Source organism: Vicia villosa, linkage group LG5 (genome assembly GCF_029867415.1).
Source record: "Vicia villosa cultivar HV-30 ecotype Madison, WI linkage group LG5, Vvil1.0, whole genome shotgun sequence".
Classification (NCBI taxonomy): Eukaryota; Viridiplantae; Streptophyta; class Magnoliopsida; order Fabales; family Fabaceae; genus Vicia; species Vicia villosa.
In genome coordinates this window covers 145859049-145869143 of record NC_081184.1, presented here as the reverse complement: position 1 = coordinate 145869143, position 10095 = coordinate 145859049, and the positions used below count along the sequence as shown (strand labels likewise).

At 27.5% G+C, this 10095-nt stretch overlaps 1 long non-coding RNA gene across 1 annotated transcript; it reads left to right on the top strand.

Annotated features, from left to right (window-relative positions):
• Positions 1 to 3213: 3213 nt before the first annotated feature.
• Positions 3214 to 6404, top strand: LOC131607677 (uncharacterized). Its single transcript, XR_009285379.1, has 3 exons — positions 3214 to 3444; positions 3648 to 4781; positions 5709 to 6404. It is a non-coding gene; the product is annotated as an uncharacterized LOC131607677 (long non-coding RNA).
• Positions 6405 to 10095: the final 3691 nt, after the last annotated feature.

The window sequence follows — 10095 nt, the reverse complement described above, 5'->3', positions numbered from 1 at the left end:
CTAATCAATTTTTTTTTTAATTTTACGTTTATCCTTTATGTTTTTAGAAAATTTAACAGCTGTCATAAAATTTATAGTACCAATTATTCGACTCCTTTTAGTTTATCCTTTTATTTTAAGTTTGTCTTTTTTACTTTGATGTTTCTAGAAAATTCAATAGTTGTACTTATCATAAAATTCATAGTACCAATTATTTGACTGAGATGATTCTTTTACTTTGATGTTTTTAGAAAGTTCATTAGCTGTCATAAATTTCATAGTACCATTATTTAACTTTTTTTAATTTATCTTTCTATTTTGAGTTTACCCTTTTAGTTTGTTGTTTCTAGAAAATTTATTAGCTGTCATACATTTCTTTTTTTTTTTTTTAAACTCAAAAGGAGAACTTCATTAAAAGAAAAGAAACAAGTACAAAGGAATGAGCAGACCCATTAGTTACAAATCCTAAATCTAGGAGTGCCTTGCCTGTCAAGCAAAAAATCCTTGTACAAATCAGGATGTAAACTATCAAACCAAGTGAAGGTTTTGGTTTGAAATCCTATGCTAGCTAATAAATCGGCGCAAAAATTGGCCTCCCGAAACGTGTGCGTGATCATACATTTCATACATTTCACAGTATCAATTATTTGATTCTTTTTAATTTACCCTTTTATTTTGAGTTTATCATTTTACTTTGATGTTTATAAAAAATTCATTAGCTGTCATAAGATTCATAGTATAATATTCTATTCCTTTTAATTTATTCTTTTAGTTTGAATTTATCCTTTTATTTTGATGTTTTTAGAAAATTCATTAGCTATCATAGGATTTATAATATCAATTATTTGACTATTTTAGTTTATTCTTTTATTTTGAGTTTATCCTTTTACTTTGATGTTTTTAAAAAATTAGGAAGATATCCGTGTTTTCGTATAGTAAATTTATTTGATATTGTATAAAATTTAATTAAATATATATAAATTTAAATTGAATGATTTAATTATAAATAAAAAATAATTATATAAATTTAATTACATTAAATAATCATATAAAAAAATCTGTAAGATGAACTTAAAAAGAATGAAATTTTAACATCTAAAAATAAAAATTGTTTCTCAATAAATAATAATTATTGATTAAAATAAAATAGATAATATATTGATAATGATTCTTGAAATAAAAAAATTATTTGATGCGATATAATAAAAATACTTTTTCACATATTTCTTCAAATTTATTATTTAATTAGATATTTAAATATAATCAATTATATTTTTCCCCATACCATAACCCGTGGGATATTTTGATTTTACATTTTCAAACATTAAATCTAATCAATATTAAATTATTGCTGGTAAATATTGTTTACTATTTATGAAGTTTGTAGTGGTTGAATTATGAAAAAAAAATGAACAGAATTTTGTTTATGGCCGCAAGCAAGTGTGCTGAGGATGACAAAATAGAAATCGTATTTACTTATATATTTTTTTCAGGTTGATAAAGAGAAATTGTTTAAGAGAAAAAAACTTTATCTTTAAGAAAAAATATTAAATATCATTAATTTAAATAGATTTTATGTTATATCAACAAAGGAGAAGAAAAATTTATCTTCAAGTTTATTCCCATAATTAAAAAAATTATTCTAATAAAATTTATTATTTTTATTAAATGAGTAGATAAAATGAAATAATTTTTTCTTCCATAAAAAACAATATTCTAGGATGAATTATGATAGTGATGGTAGTTGGATACCAACTTGTATTATAAGTATACATAAAAATTAATTATTAATGTTTATATAATTGATGCATATATATATATATATATATATATATATATATATATATATATATATATATATATATATATATATATATATATATATAATGCACACTTCATAGATATTAAAACGTGTTTATAAAAATATATATTATTTTAGTTAAATTTATAAGTTTATTTTTGTTATAAAATGATCTTATTGATCTAAATACTTTTACGGATATCTGATTTTTTTATGGATATCTGATTTTTCTATAAATTCAATTATTATTTTTTTACGGATATCTGATTTTTTTCTATACATTCAATTATTATTTTTTTACGGGTGTCAAACATCTTTCTATTAAGAAATATACATCTGAAACAAAAGTACGTCCCGTACCAGAATCCGTGCGAACACATGAATTTATTACTAATTTTACTTTGATTTTATGGAAAATTCATTAGCTGGCATAAGATTCATAGTACCAATTATTCTATTCCTTTTAATTTATTCTTTTATTTTGAATTTATCCTTTTATTTTGATGTTTTTAGAAAATTCATTAGCTACCATAAGATTCATAGTATCAATTATTTGACTATTTTAGCTTATTCTTTAATTTTGAGTTTATCTTTTACTTTGATGTTTTTAGGAAACTAGGAAAATATCCGTGCGTGATATTGTATGAAATTTAATTAGATAGGTATAAATTTAAAATGAATGCATTAATTATAAATAAAAAATAATCATATAAATTCAATTACATTAAATAATTATATAAAAAAGAATATGTAAGATGGACATAAAAAAATGAAATTTTAACATTTAAAATAAAATTATTTTTCAATTAATAATTATTATTAATTAAAATAAAATAGATATTGTGTTGATAATGACCAGTAAAATAAAAAAACTATTTGATACGATATCAAATATATATAATATACAAATGTAAAATGAATAATAATCATATAGATTTAATTTTATTAAATAATTATAAAAAATTTAAAATACGGATATTATTTCTCAAATAAAGATAATGATTGATTCAAATAAAATAGATATTGTGTTGATAGTGACCCGTGAGATAACAAATTTTTTAATTTTATTAAATTTAAAAAATAAATAGTTTTTAGGAATAATAAATAAATAGAGAAATAAATTAAAATGAAAATAATTAAGTAAGTGTGGGAAAAAAATTCGAGAGAAATTTGAAATTTTAATTAAGATAAATAAATTTTTAACTTTAATAAAATTAAAAATTGCATTATTAATTTTTTTTGGCAATAAATAAATAGAGAAAAATTGTAATAAAAGTAAGTGTGGGAAAATGAAATGATTCTAGATTCAAGTAGAATCAATTCTCGAGACACAGTTAATTCATCTTAAAATCAACCAAAATCAATTTTACTTTAGTCATTCCAAAAACTAAACCGGACATGCTGATGTTTCTAGAAAATTCATTAGATTTGATAGAATTCAATTATGGTGAAATCTGTCCTATATAAGGACATGAGAACAATTGAAAAATTCAGAAAAAATTCCTTTCCTCTGTTTATTCCCTCACGCTCTTTCTGCTCATCTTATACTTCCAATAGCATTTTCTTTCCGAGTTCGAAAAACACATACCTCAAAGATTATGGAAGAAACCCTAATGCAAACATAGCTTCAACATCTTGATCGCGATACTCTTTCATTTGCTACGGTGAGATTTTTGAAACCCTTACTTTGTTTGAAGCTTCAATCTCTGTATCCAATGGATGCAGTATATTTGTTTGATTTAATGCATTTCCTCTGAAAATTTATTAATCTCTTTTACTAACTTACTTTAATGAATGTGGCTTTCATTTTAATTGTTATTATTGTTCATTAATATCACGTTTTTCTAATTATATTTTATTTTACCAGTGATACAGTTGCCATTCCGCTTCATCACGAGGTTTTGTAAGTAGTTTATGTTTATGCAAGATGCGGGTGCCTTTGTTAGATTGCATATCGGAGTTTTATCATCACCAGTTTCGATCTGGTAGTAACTGCGTGCAGAGAGAAAGTAGTGAGGTTATTGAAAATGGATAAACATTTATCCATTATCAATAACCTTAAGGAAAGCTTGACACTAGAAGTTGACATTTTACAAATATCAGATGATAAGTCTACAACAAAAGCTTAACAAAGACTTTTGCTCTTTCAGTGTTTAGCTTGGATTTGTTTGATTGACTCGTAATGCACTAACTTTATAGCATGGTTGTATGTTCATCTTTGCATAATTGACTTAAGAGTGTTTTTATGCGATAGACTATACAAGAGTTTTTATCTTCTTTTGAAATTTCCTTTCACGGTCACTCTAGAAATAAAAAATTTATGAGTTATAGTTTGACTAGCGTGTCGACACTGAAAAATCAGTCACATAGTAATGATATACAAGCTTCAAGATATTTTCAGTTACATCTTTTTACTTGCATTCTTTAATTAATTTTTAGAAAATGTCTCGCTTAAATCTTAAATGTACTAAGTGTGACCAAATGAGATTTTCCGCATTCACATTCCATCTATTCTCATAGCGTCTTCATAATAGCCTAACTAAAATTCTTGACAAATTTATTTTATTTATAGAGTTATCTTTAAGTAAATTTCAATTGAAGATAAAGACTCTTAAGTTTTTTACGCAAAAATAGTTGATGTTAATTATGCAAAACCTGAATGTACAACTCAACTATTGAGTGACGTGCAAGAACCTTCAAAGCCAACCAAGCCCATCCAAGCTAAACACTGAAGCAACAAAAAATCTTTTTTATTCTTTCGTTTGTAGATTTAGCATATGATTTTGTGAAATGTCAACTTCTAGTGCTAAGTTCATGCTGAGGATCGAAATTCTACCTCTTAGGAAATTGCTAATTAGCATGTTGTGAGAAACATGGTTATAATATCAACTTCATCAGATTGTTGCATGCCTTGAAGCGTGCAAATAACTTCATCAAATTAGAGCTTTGCCTAAAAATCTTCTATCAATTATTGTTGAGAAAGCAGAGGTGGAGGAATCTGGTAACTTTATGCCTTCTGTTCATTTCTCCTTTTGTATTGCCTTCATTTTGCTCATTACTTGTTAATAGTTAATAGCATTCTATTTACCCATATAAGTCTTTCAATGGTTTTGACATATCAAACAAATTGTTATAATGAATGAACCTAACAATGGGGGGCAACGGATTTATGTACTTTTTGAATTTGTGAATCACCTACAACACTAACACAATATACTATGTTTTTGTAATAAAGTTAAACCAAAATCTTACTTATCATATCATTGTTCAAGACACTGCATCGAGTGTCGAGCTTGTTAGTAAACTTGATTTTATCATCTATAAAAATCAATGCATTAACTTTTATCATTTCCAGGTTCTTTTGTGATAAAATTTCTAGGTTATTGTCCTTGATTTTCTTGTATCATAAAGTAAATAAGTTGTAGACAAATGTTGTTTGGAAGATGACTTTAATATTGATTATCCTTTGAATCCAGCTATTGCTATAAAGGAAAGAGCAGCTATTGCTATAAGTTCTGCAAATCTATATAAATCGCGTATCCTAGAATTGGTGCTTGCATTATATATCACCAATATTAATATGAATCGGAATTTTCTGATTATTCTTGCCTTTTGTTGATTATAATAATTGAAAGGAAGTAAGAATTTTTAATTTTCTTCTTTATTTGGAACTTGTTTCCGGTATTGGTAATATAATAATATTAAATGGTCTTCGTCCCATCATCCTTCTTCGAAGCATAAAGTTTCGGTTTTCTTGGTTATCATCTTATTGATGTTATGAGTGAATTTTTATATTAGTAGCTCTGCTGCTATCAACTAGAGCTTGGTTTGCAGTGTCATGATACCTAAATTTATTAACTTTTAAATTGTAATTGTATTATATACATGTACAATCTAATATAAATCCTATCATGTTTTTCATTTTCAGAAGCAAGCAAGAGTTTTGTTGAATTACTGCCTTGACACAGCTCTATAATCATGTCACCGATATCAGTTAGAGATTTGAGTCATTGCCCAAAGCGTTCAGCTTGTAAAAGATGCATTTGGATCATTGCAAGGGAATGGAATTCACACATTCAAGATGTTATGAATGCCTAGTAATTACTAACTAATCATGGTTAGGAGAAGAGAAATATTGACTTGGTATGTTTTGCTCATCTGTTGTTTTCTATGATTCTTCAAAGGTTTAATTCACTAACTCCATTCAAAACAAAAACCTTAATAGAGCTAGTGGCAAACCAAATTTTCATAGAAGAGGTTCTATCAATACCAAGATTTGTCCTTTCTATGGTAAGCATGGACATACTGATGATTCAGATTACTTTAAGCTTGATTTTCTATCGGTCGACAAGTTCAAAGACAAAGTCAGTTCTATCAACAATGTTGACTCTTATGATATCAAGAACATGTTTAGAATCCAACTGAAAATTAGGTGGAAAACGTAGCAATTTCTCATGACATGTATCAGAAACTGGCAGTTCTGCCCCTGTAGATGTCCCTCAACTTGATTCTTATATTATACATGTTTCTTCATCATGTAGCTATCATGCTTATATTAATTTTGCTGAGATTTTTATTAACAAAACATTGATCATAGATAGATGGGAAACTCATCACATTTTCATTCTTTGGATTTATATCTTTTCCTATTATAACATTTAACTTGTCGTCATAAAAATTTCGGTTCTCAATTAATTTTTTTATAAAATTTCAGGAACAATTAAATTTAATAACAACTTAACTCTTTACAATGTTCTATTTTTGTCTGTCAGTTATCCTCTAATAACAATTGCAAACGAATTTTATTAATCTTTGTTCATAACTTCGTTGAAATTGATTGTGCATGCTAGAGTTCTTAACATGTACATTCTAGATCAAGATACACATATTTTCTCTATTTTTGATAACAATGTCAAATTCAATACATGTAAATTATAATGCAACTGTCAAACTAGGTCACCCCTCTCTCAATGTACTTAATTTCATTAGAAAGTTTTCCCTATACAACAGATTCTTCTAACAATATACATGATTCTTGCCATTATTCTGAAAACAAGTATAGTTGCATTTTCCTTAACTGCAATTAAATCAAAATCTCAAAATCTGCTTTTAAACTAATCCACATGGAATTTGGGAACTTTTTCCACTCCATTTATCCATGACCATTTCTATTTCTTGACCATTGTATATGATTTTACATGACATACTGTTCTAATAAAAATAAATAAAATCAGAGACAAGATTTTTTATTATGAATTTTATTATCTATGCCCAAAATAAATTTTACATAATGACATACTTGAGCTAGTTCTAATAAAAATAAATAAAATCAGAGACAAGATTTTTTATTATGAATTTTATTATCTATGCCCAAAATAAATTTTACATAATGACATACTTGAGCTAGTTCTAATAAAAATAAATAAAATCAGAGACAAGATTTTTTATTATGAATTTTATTATCTATGCCCAAAATAAATTTTACATAAAATAATATAACGAACATGAGCTTTTTATAAAAAAAAATATTTAAAATGTTAAAGAATTATTCTTAAAAGGACATGTGTGGAGACTCCACAACAAAATGAAGTAGTAGTAGCTGAGAGAAAACAAAAGTGTATTCTCAATCTTAAAAGGAATTTTATTTTTTATGAAGCAAAAGTGTATTCTCAATCTTAAAAGGAATTTTATTTTTTATGAAGCATGAGAGACAATGGGACCAGATTGTTTGAAGTGTAGATGTACAATTAGGAAAATTTATGGGCTTTCATGTGCTTGTCTCATTTCTAAAAAAATGAAGCTAAATACCACCATACGCACGAACGAGGTATACACTCATTGAAAAAGACTTTGATTTAATGACCACGGTTAAACAAAGGACGGTACATCGAGTATAACCATTGTAACTGAGTTAGATCGCTTCATTTTGTTCAAGTTTATTTGAAACCAGGGTGTCCTATTCCAACTATGTTAGTGGAGTGGACGGAATATTCTGCAAAAGAGGCGGAAACTTGGCCGGATCATTTTTTGGAAATGATGGCAGGATTTACGAAGTTGACAGAGCTTGAGAGATAATCAAATAGGGACAAGTCGAAGAAATAACTGGTATTAGATTTAAGCAGTGACGATTCATTCGGTACATTTTAGAATGTATTCGAACCATTTTTTGTATATGTTTTTGTGCACAATTTAAATTCTTTACGATTCAATACATATATAATATATCTATTCAACATTTTACCGCTATTTATTTTTACCAATTTAATTAATTTTATGTTTCCATGGTACTGATTATGCCTAAATAAATTGTGTTGCTAGTTCTACATAATTTGGAAATGCATATACGAAATGTTTAAAAAAAACCTTCAGGGAATGTTTGGGATATGCATATTCAAAAACCCCATGTTTTCGTTAAAAAATAAGGGGTGAATTCGGAAGTGTATTTCTGAAACATGCCCTGACACAAGATAAGAATTCTTGGGACCAAATTGCTTAAAACTTCTATAAATTAGGTCTCCAAACCATTTCTTCAACATCACACACCAAAAATCAGAGATGACTCAAATATATCCTCACCTTGCTTTGTTTACTTCAATGGTGCGAAGTCGCCACTTCAATTTAGATTCTCCGAGGACACGCCTCTCGTCAAGCTGATTACCATACTCAATTTTCTCTTGCAATATCCATAAAATTAGAAGGTAGTCAAACTCGAGTATCGTTCACCCATCACTTGACGTTGAAGGAAATGTGCCGTTCACCCGGTTTGCATTGAAGACGGATAACGATTTAAAGGTTATGTGGAGTACTTTTTGCCAATTCTTTGCTAAAAGTCTGATTAAAGTGGATGTGAAGATTCAAGGATTGGAAAAAAAATATTAAAATGTTGCAAGGTCTTCAATTACCTGTTTATAATAACTCTGTAAAATAACTTGTAATATCTATGTCATTTGGACTATCTAGATAAATTTATGTTAAGTTTTTTTAGTTTTTAGTGTCTGTACTATGGAAATCCTTCCATTTTCTCTTTTAACAATTCTTAATTATTAATCTTCCACTCCAATGCATTCAACTTCCTTCTTACAATAATCAATATTCTGAAAAACAAAAACAAAAGATTTATTAAACTTCTAAAGAAAAGAAACTGTGTACAATCATTTTAGAGGAATTGTTTTTTACTTTAAAAAAATGGTGTCTGTGTAGTTAGTTTCGTCTTCTCAACAATCAACTATGCTCCTCTTCATGTTTCAACAGTACTCCGCAGAAACGTCACCGCCACAGTCCACTGCTATCTTTAATTTTAAATCTTAAAAATTTTCAAATATTTTGTCATCAACAATCTTCAATGAAACATTGACAACAAAGCAGCGATCTTACCAGGAAGGAAAAAAAGAATTTAACTGCGATAAAAAATGGTTCATGAGGAAAACTTGTAACAAACACGGCGTCATGCGTAGCGGTGGACAGTCAAGCGACAACACATCGTTGGGAAAACGAAATTGTTTCTAAAATAAGTTTCTACTTTTTTTTTTATTTAAAAAATACAGATTTAATAACTTTTAATCAGGACCATTGAAAAACGTATGTACACATGAAAAACCCTATAATATAGTGACATGTGGACATTCTTGCATTTCTTCTCCAATTTCTTTCGTACTAAATAGCATTACTCTTAGGCTATGTTTGGGAGTTTGGAGGGGAGGGGAGGGGAAGGCTTCCGAAAATGAATTTTTAAAAAAATATAGAGAAATATTTGACATTTTTTGAAAAAATGATTTTGTTTAGAATGATAAAAGAGTCATAATCATTACAAAATTTTTAATTTTCAAAATAGTATAACAACCTACAAGATATTTGGAAAATTTATATAAGCCCTTCAAAACACTCCAAAACCCTCCTTCAATACAATTTTTGAGTTCCCCCATTTTATGGGGTTTTTGGTGTTATGAATAAAACCAAACCCTCCAAAACCCTCCTACTCAAAATCCTTTTATTCTTTTCACCCAATTCTTCTTATTTTTTAAAGCCCTCCCCTCCCCTTCCCTCCAAACTCCCAAACATAGCCTTAGAAAAATGGACTTAGACATCCTCCCTCCCTCCCTATTATGAAAAAAGAGTGACATTTTAATAATAAGACACATGATTCAGACATTATTTTCTATTGAAACACGTCGCACCTAAAACCTTTTGTATTAGAGTTTGTTTGTTAAACAGTTGATAATTTATAATTTATAGTTGATGGTTGATGGTAGAGCTAACAAAATAGGTTAGTCCCTATAGGCCGGTCTACCAGACTCGAAAAATCATAGGATTTGGGC